General features: G+C 34.7%; 1 non-coding gene across 1 annotated transcript; it reads left to right on the top strand.

The window, feature by feature from the left end:
• The first annotated feature begins 335 nt into the window (after positions 1 to 335).
• Positions 336 to 442, top strand: LOC116144192. Its single transcript, XR_004130233.1, has one exon. It is a non-coding gene; the product is annotated as a small nucleolar RNA R71 (small nucleolar RNA).
• Positions 443 to 8296: the final 7854 nt, after the last annotated feature.

Raw genomic sequence — 8296 nt, 5'->3', positions numbered from 1 at the left:
TGGCATTCACTGCTCATATGACCACCTGCACAAAATTCACAAATTAGTTGAAGAGCTTAAATAGAATTTACATGCATACTTCCCAACTGTTTCTAAAGTGCTATGAGTTATGTTGAAATGGCTGTGTATGCATCAACTTCATGAAGACCCATAGATTTTTTCAATTGCACCTTTCATTAGGCCTTTGATAGTTGTTACTTGCTAAAACTTCAAGCAACTCATGAGCTTCTTCCAATGTCTTATTCTGCAGTGCTCCTCCCGAGGCTGCATCTACCATAGTTTGCACATTCACCATCAATCCATTATAAAACGTTTGGACTTGCATCCAAACTGGCAACCCATGATGTGAACACCTCCTCAGTAATTCTTTGTATCTCTCCCAAGCCTTATACAATGATTCCGACTCTTCCTGTAGAAACGATGTGATATCATTTCTCAGTTTTGCCGATTTTGCTAGAGGAAAGAATTTGGTTAGGAACTTCTGTGCTAAATCATTCCATGTTGTGATTGTTCCTGATAGTAGTGCCATTAACCATCCCTTTGCCTTATCCCTCAATGAAAACGGGAACAGTCTCAATCTGATGGCGTTATTTGACACTCCGTTTGACTTGAAAGTATCACAAATCTCCAAAAAATTGGCAATATGTAGATTTGAATCTTCCTTCAAATCTCCTTTAAACTGTACCGACTGCTGGATCATCTGGATGATTGCCGGCTTTATCTCGAAGTTGTTGCCTTGTACCGCTAGTCTAGTTATGCTCGACCCACTACCTTCAACTGTTGGAACTGAGAATTCCCTTAATGTTCTATTTCATGCCATCTCAATAACTATGACCTCTAGTTCAACTATAGCCTCTCTTTCTCTTCTTTCTCTGTTAAGCTTCTAGTGGTTCTTTCAATCTCAGGATCAACAGGAACCACTGGCTGACGTCTTGCTCTTCGCATAAACTACACAAAAAGAGAGAAAAAGTGAGATCACAAACCAACTAAAAAGAACAACCAAAAATTAAACTAAAAACAATTAAACAAAAATAAACTCCAATCTAGCTAACACAAGAAAACTCAATGTTAACACAAAACTCAATCCCCGACAACGGAGCCAAAAACTTGTTGCGTTGTTACTACAACATGCAATGATAGCAAGTGCACTAGTCGCACAAAGTAATAAAGTGATGTGTGAGTATCGTTCCTATGAGGATTGTTTTTTAAGCACTAATCTAAGTATTTTCAAGTTAAAGAAACCTAAATTGTTTGGATTAATGGGAGATTAGAGAATAAACTAACAACAAAACTTACTAAGTATTAAAAACTAATTAATGAGAGCAAGAATTTAAAACAAGAGTAATATCAATTTAACAAAAGGTTAGGGTTTTGACTTCATTCGGACTCTATGGATGAATTTTACGGATTATGCTATTTTCACACTCACATGCATGGATTGTAAATCGAATTCTCTAAGTTGTCAAACATACCTTCTCAGGCTATGAATTCCTACTCTTCCCTATTAAACTTCCGCACCCAACATTTTGAAGAATAATAGATCTAAGTTCATTAAGCTAATGGAATCCTAGATTGATTTCATTGATTCTCAAATCTATCTCTAGCATTCAATACTACAATGGTGATTACCCAAGAAGCTCAACATGATTCATTTCTCAATCTCATCATATTCATCAAATAAAATCAATAAAAATAGAATAACCACACAATCTTTGCAATAGAATATGAAAATAATAATAATCAATTGATTAACCCATAGAAATCCGAGTTACATCAAAACCCTAACCGAAAATGGGTTAGTTCATAACTAAATCAACACAAACAGCAAGAAAAATAGTAAACGTAGCATTCAACATATTGAAATAAAGAGCAAAGAAAAGAAATCTCCCCTAGTTGAAGAATCCAAGAGGTTGAATCTCAAATCTTCTCACTTTCCCAAAAAAAATGTCAAATCTATTCAAAACTCAATGAAAACCAGATGAACTAGTTGACCCCCCTCAAAATGGTAAGGTTTTCCTTATAGAGCTTGCCCAAAAGACCTAAAACTTTCCTAAAATAAAATTGTGCATTTTGGAGAAAACTAAAATTCATAAACTTCGCCCCGGTGACGAGGTAAAATGGACTCTCGTGCTTAACTTTTTTCGCCACGGCGAACCTTCATGAAGAATTATGAAATTACAGAATTGCCTTCCGCTTGCTTCTTCGATTGAATCTTCGATCTTCGATGCTCTCCCATGGGAACAAGCTTCATAGTGCTTCACTTTGCTTCAGAACTCTTCCAAATTCTGAGATCCGCTTACTTCTAGGTCCAGAAACTCTAATTCGCTCATTATTTGCTCAAAATGTCCATTTTGGCCTGAAACATAAAATGTATAGAATTAAGTAGCAATTCAGGCATAAATGAACTAAAAAGTATCTAAAATCCAGCCAAAAAGCCTAATTAAAACAGTATAATTCTCGGATTATCACATATGCATAGTATCTGCATGATCAATCCCATTCTTTGATATTCTTTCCAAGTTTACATACACAAACTTGAAAACTCATTATGGCATAATGATATGTCATGACATTTTCTACCATTCTCTACTATCACAAATGCCATATCAAAGTAACACTTTAACATGCAATTCTTTTCTAACACTTTCATGTGCTATTCAAGAAGTAGTAAAGGTTCAAGTAACTAGAACCAAGCACTAAGGGCCATTTCTCTCATGGAACTAACATGACCAAGTGATATTCTAAACTTTGGCATAACAATATGCACTCTTGAATACTAACATTTACACTTAATTAAGCCCAACATAATCTTTCCACTTCAATTCTTTCCTTTCTCTAACCCTTTCTTCAATAGGGTTTAGCCAACTCATGCATGCATTTTTTCTTTGGATTTTCATCAAACAATTCATATGCACATGCAACTACTAAGTTGGCTACACTTCCATATCGCTCTAAATCCACCAAAATTTGAGCAAAAACTCACTAACTATAGCATCAAACCTGGCCGTTTTCAACAATCCTCAACACTTCAAAATTCCATCACTAATTCTTCCATAATTCCACCAATTCATCACATACTCATACACTACTTCTCATGGCTGGAAATAACACATCATTCAACATCAAAAACAGCCAACAATTCTCACATACAAACTTGCAAGAATCATTCTACACAAGTCTTGCTCAAATCAAGGCTAAAATTGGGTTTACTTACCTTGAATGTGTGATAAAACCTCCCTTTGCTAAAAGTCTCTTCCTCTTGGACCTAGATCATATAAAATCCATAAGATTTTAAGACTTTAAAGTTTAATCACACTCCTTGTGTTAGAATCTTACCTTTTGATGCTTTAGGATTCAAAAACTACAAGAATTGAAGCCAAATCCTATGATTTCCCTTTGAAACTTAGTGAAGAAATTTGAGAGAAAAAGGGGTGAGGGTGGTGTGTACAAGGGCTGAAATATGGTTAGGGTTTCTTCTAATGAAACCTTATATCTAATATTATATGCATGTATTCCCATTTTGCCCTTGCACTTTCTATGAAATCCTATCTATATCCTTTAGTCAGTTACCAAAATACCCTCATTTTTATTATCTTCTTCACATTATTTTGCTTCCTTTCACTCCCAACTTTTTCATCTAATTAGGAGTGAAAAGACCATTTTACCCCTAATGAAGTTTTAAGAAATTTTCTTCACATTTGTCTAAGGTAACTTCAAAGAAATCCAACTAAGGGTATTAGGGCATAAATAAAATTACGTACCTTGATATGGGTGTTACATATCTACATCACGTAAATATAATTATGTGTATTAATATATTTCCTTAGGATGGTAGAACCGTGATGAGGGTATCAAATGTTTCAAATCTTGATGGTGAGAACCCTATGATCACATATGGTGGCCATTCTAGAAATGTCTGTAGCCCCATTATTATTCTAACCAAGGACACAAATAATACGGTAAGGCTATCATAGTGCTGAATGACCTTGTCGAAATACAATGATTGATCTCACTTGTCAAGGTTGTTTGCCGACAACCTGGTGTAACGCATAGGTGCTTGTTAGAGGAAAGTTCACTGGGTAAACCCACTAGAGGATTCCATATGGATGGTAACCCTAGTGTTTATAGAATAAATCCTCTAACAGATGGTGGTACATGTGATCCTTAGACTTGAGATTACCAAAGTGCCTTGTGCACCAATTGGTGTAGTTTGACATTAGCCCAACGTAGTTCTATTTAGAGCTATCGATACGGTAGTGATTGGTTGTATTGAGGAGTGTACCAAGACTATAGTGGATTAACAAATGATTTATCACTCTTGGGTATGGGAGAAGTTATCTCACTACGTAATTCAATAAATGGCAATGACACCAAATCTGTGGCCATAGTGGGATTGAGTTGTTGCTTAGTCCAATTTATGATTTCAGTCATTATTCTAGTAACTAAATACAAAGATATCAAGAATAACTAAGGTTGACACTATTTCTGCACCTCGGCCTCGATGAGATAACATATGATAAAAGGAATTGATTGCACGGTAACCATATCATTGATAGGTAGCTGTTTCGCTGAATCCGAATCTATCAGGTGGCCATGATGCCTTGCTAGGGGCCAATCTCGGTCTGTGTGTAGTGAGATGATTAATTGGTGTTAATCGCGATACTACTCATTGTCGATATGATAAGAAGCCTATGGGTCACACACTTAGAAGATACTTTAAGAATCAATTTGTGAAAGGGGTATTTTCATCTTTTAAGACAAAAAGGTATTTTGGTAATCTCACAGTGCAATTAAATTTGCCGAGGTTGTTGCTGTATTTAATTTTAATATTAAAATTAAAATTAGTGAAATTATATTTAAATATGTATTCGAATATATTTAAATGAATTATTATTAATTAAATGTTAATATATATATATATATATTAATTGATTTTAATTATAATAATAATAATTATATAAAATTAAAATACCATAAAAAGGTGTTTGGTTACAAGGATGGATTAATATGTGAATCCATTGCTATTCTCAATGGGATTAGGGTTTTAACTAAGTGATACTATATAAGTGAAACTTAATTAAAACAAATTAAGAGATTTCATTCATTCAATTGAATTAAAAGAAAAACCCTAGCCACCCCCACTCTCTCTCTCTCTCTCATGTTTTTGGTAAAGTGAATCAAAGAATTTTTCTTTGATTCTTGAAGCCTACAAATTGTCCTAGTAAAACAATTATCGGTTCTACTGATTGTCTTCATATGGATCAACGTTCGTGCGATTCCATATTGAATCGAAAGCAAAATCAAATCATAGACATTTGAAGGAGCCTCCAAACTTACGTAAGTGTTCTAATCCTTGAATGGATTAATTTTGTTTTATATAGATATGTTTATTAACAGGAAAATATTTTAATCAATACCCAGATCTTGGTGTGAAAGTAATTGGTTTTTGATTTATTTTTAATTTTTCCGCTACCTACTGGAGATTAATTACTAACAATGGTATTTGAGCCTCAGGTAAATGATTATAGTATTTTAATTGATGTTTGATAAAATGTATATTTGTTTGATAACATGTTATTGCATGAATTGAATGTTTTTAAATCTGGAAAATTTATGTATATTGCATGTTTTAAATGATCAAATGATTAATTAATGTGTTGATGAATATTTGTTGGTTGGCTGATGTCCAGCATCCGACTCGATTTGGATTCACGTTGTTACATGAAAAACTACAAAAAAAAGGTTCATTAATCTGCAGCATTCACTATGATGAGATGCGAAAAAGTGAATCTTGTAGCGGCAAGATGCATTCTAGAATTTGTGGAGTTTTCTGGACGTTCATTCTCGCCGCGGCAAAACAATACTTCGCCGTGGCGACCATAGGGTATGTGAACTTCACTGTGGCAAAGAATTTTCTTCGCCATGACAAGAAAGCTGTTAGACCGATTTTGTGTTTTTCGCGTAAGGACCAAACTACAGTTTTTAGAACCTTTAAAGCCAATAATTATTCTACACATTTAAGAGGGTAATTTAATAATTTCACCCACCCAATACAAAATTGATTGTTTTGAATGTATGCAATGTTCTTGTTTGATAATTGCTTGGTGCCCAGTACATGAGCCTTAGACCTATTGTTTATTTTTTATTTTGGGCTTGTTTGTAATTTTTTTAAAACAAATAGGACCTGCGTGTCCTACCTGATATGAATTTCTTCAACCTTAATTCATATACTACCCCAAAACAACCACTTTTGACTCAACCTAGGCTAGGTTTTCTTCCAACTCCTTATGACCATTCGGCTAACACACTCCATACACACTAACAACAATTAAACAACTTAAAACAACTCCTTATATCAAACTCCAGTCAATCACAAAGTCATTCATGCTCAAATGCACCACAAACGGATTCATACACACCATGCAAAACAAAATCCGGAAAATGAGTTAACTTGAAGCTAAAGGAAAAACAACTTACATAAGAGATGACCAAGGAATTAATCAAGCCTAAAGGAAACTCCACCAGCTTGATAGACACTCAACCACCAAGTTTGGCCGAACTTGGGTAAAGGAAACAAGAGAAAACAATTCTCAAGACAAAGCACTATTCACTTCAATATTCAAATCTACTTACAAAAATGATCAAGTGGCCTTTAAATAGGCTTTACAAAAATTAGGGATTTACCCTAGCAAATATTACATGATGGAAACATTAAAATATTACATTCAAATTAATAAACAAAAAGTCTCCACCACACAAGCCAAAAACAAGCCATAACCATTTAATGATCAAGTGAACAACTTTTCCCTAATTTAAGGACCTATGTCCTTAACAACAATTTTAGGGATTTTCCTCCAAAATTTGAATCAAATGACACCCAAAACTTGGGCTTGGGCCAATGAAACTTGTTCCCACTTCTTGTTCACATTTTTGGTCACAAAATTGGGCTTGAGCCGTGCCTTGGAACCTTAAGACCTCTTGGACAATTTTTGTGAACTTCCTTGAGTGTTTGGGATGCTTGGGCCGAATGTTGATCTTCATGTTGTCCTTGAGTCTTCATTGAAATCCCTAGCATTTGTGATGAGCATGATGGGCTAGGATTCTCATCACTACCTCTCTCTAATATCTCCATGTATTTCTTCTTCTCATCTCACTCCCCTTGTATGTAATGCGAGGTTTCTATTTTATTGATGTAAATTAGAATAGGATTTTTATTTATTATAAAATCTTTTGTAATGATTATGATGAAGAAACAAAGAAGCAACGAAGATGAATAACTTGAAGACCAAAGTTTTAATTTTTAAACCCAAGATTGACCTACCAATTCCTCAAGGCTCGAGGAAATCGGTCTTAGTGGGCTATGTACCAGTACGTTTAATTTTTTGCTTAGAATGCATGCTAAGGTTGAATGTTTAATAACATGTCAATCAATGTCATTCTAACAAAGATAATAAATTGTTAAGACGTAAAATGAAAACCCTCAAATAAAGGATATTAAGTCAGTAATTAAAACGCCTTCCATCACAATGACTTTAATCAAACCACTATTCGTTGGAACCTTGTTCGCTAAAGCGAAGAGTACACTTCTACCAGTAAAAGGTTAAAGCTCATTGGAGTTTTCCTTAATGGTGATAGGTCGACTTAAATGATATGTTTTGCTTGTTCGCCAAAGCAAAGGTTGATAAGCATATCATAGGTATAGTAGAAAAGTACACTTGTTGTATGTACGCGGTGACATGTAGTGTCCACTTTATTGATACTAAGATTCACACTTAAGGACAATGGCTTCGGTCGTATTATTGTGTGATTGGCTTGTTGGCTTTGCATTTTGAGGTTGGTAATGGGTGCTATCAACTGATGTGGATTAAGTTTGTTGGCCTACCTAATTAACCCATTTTGGCTTGTTTGTCAAAGCGAAGGTTTGAAATGGGCTAGATGGGATCTCAGTCCACTAGGAAAGCCAACGGGCTTTCCCGAGTTGATAGTGAGGGCTATTGGCTTGAGGAAAATAGTGGGAGTGTTTTTAATTAAAGACCTTATTAAATAATAATAAACATTATAATGACTTTTACATTTTTGCATTTGTAGATTCACCAAAACGAGCAATACCAACCTACAATCGATAATCGAGAAAGAAAATAGGTTGGATGGATCTAATTTCTCATACTAGCATCAAAATCTTCGGATTGTATTGAAGTCCGAAAAGAAATTATACATCCTTGACAAGCCTGATATGGCTGAACCTGATCACGATGCCACTCATGAAGTAAAGGAAACTTACATAAAGTTCCTTGAT

This window comes from Pistacia vera, unplaced genomic scaffold (assembly GCF_008641045.1).
Source record: "Pistacia vera cultivar Batoury unplaced genomic scaffold, PisVer_v2 Contig1006, whole genome shotgun sequence".
NCBI classification, from domain to species: Eukaryota; Viridiplantae; Streptophyta; class Magnoliopsida; order Sapindales; family Anacardiaceae; genus Pistacia; species Pistacia vera.
This window is presented reverse-complemented; position numbering and strand designations above follow the sequence as displayed.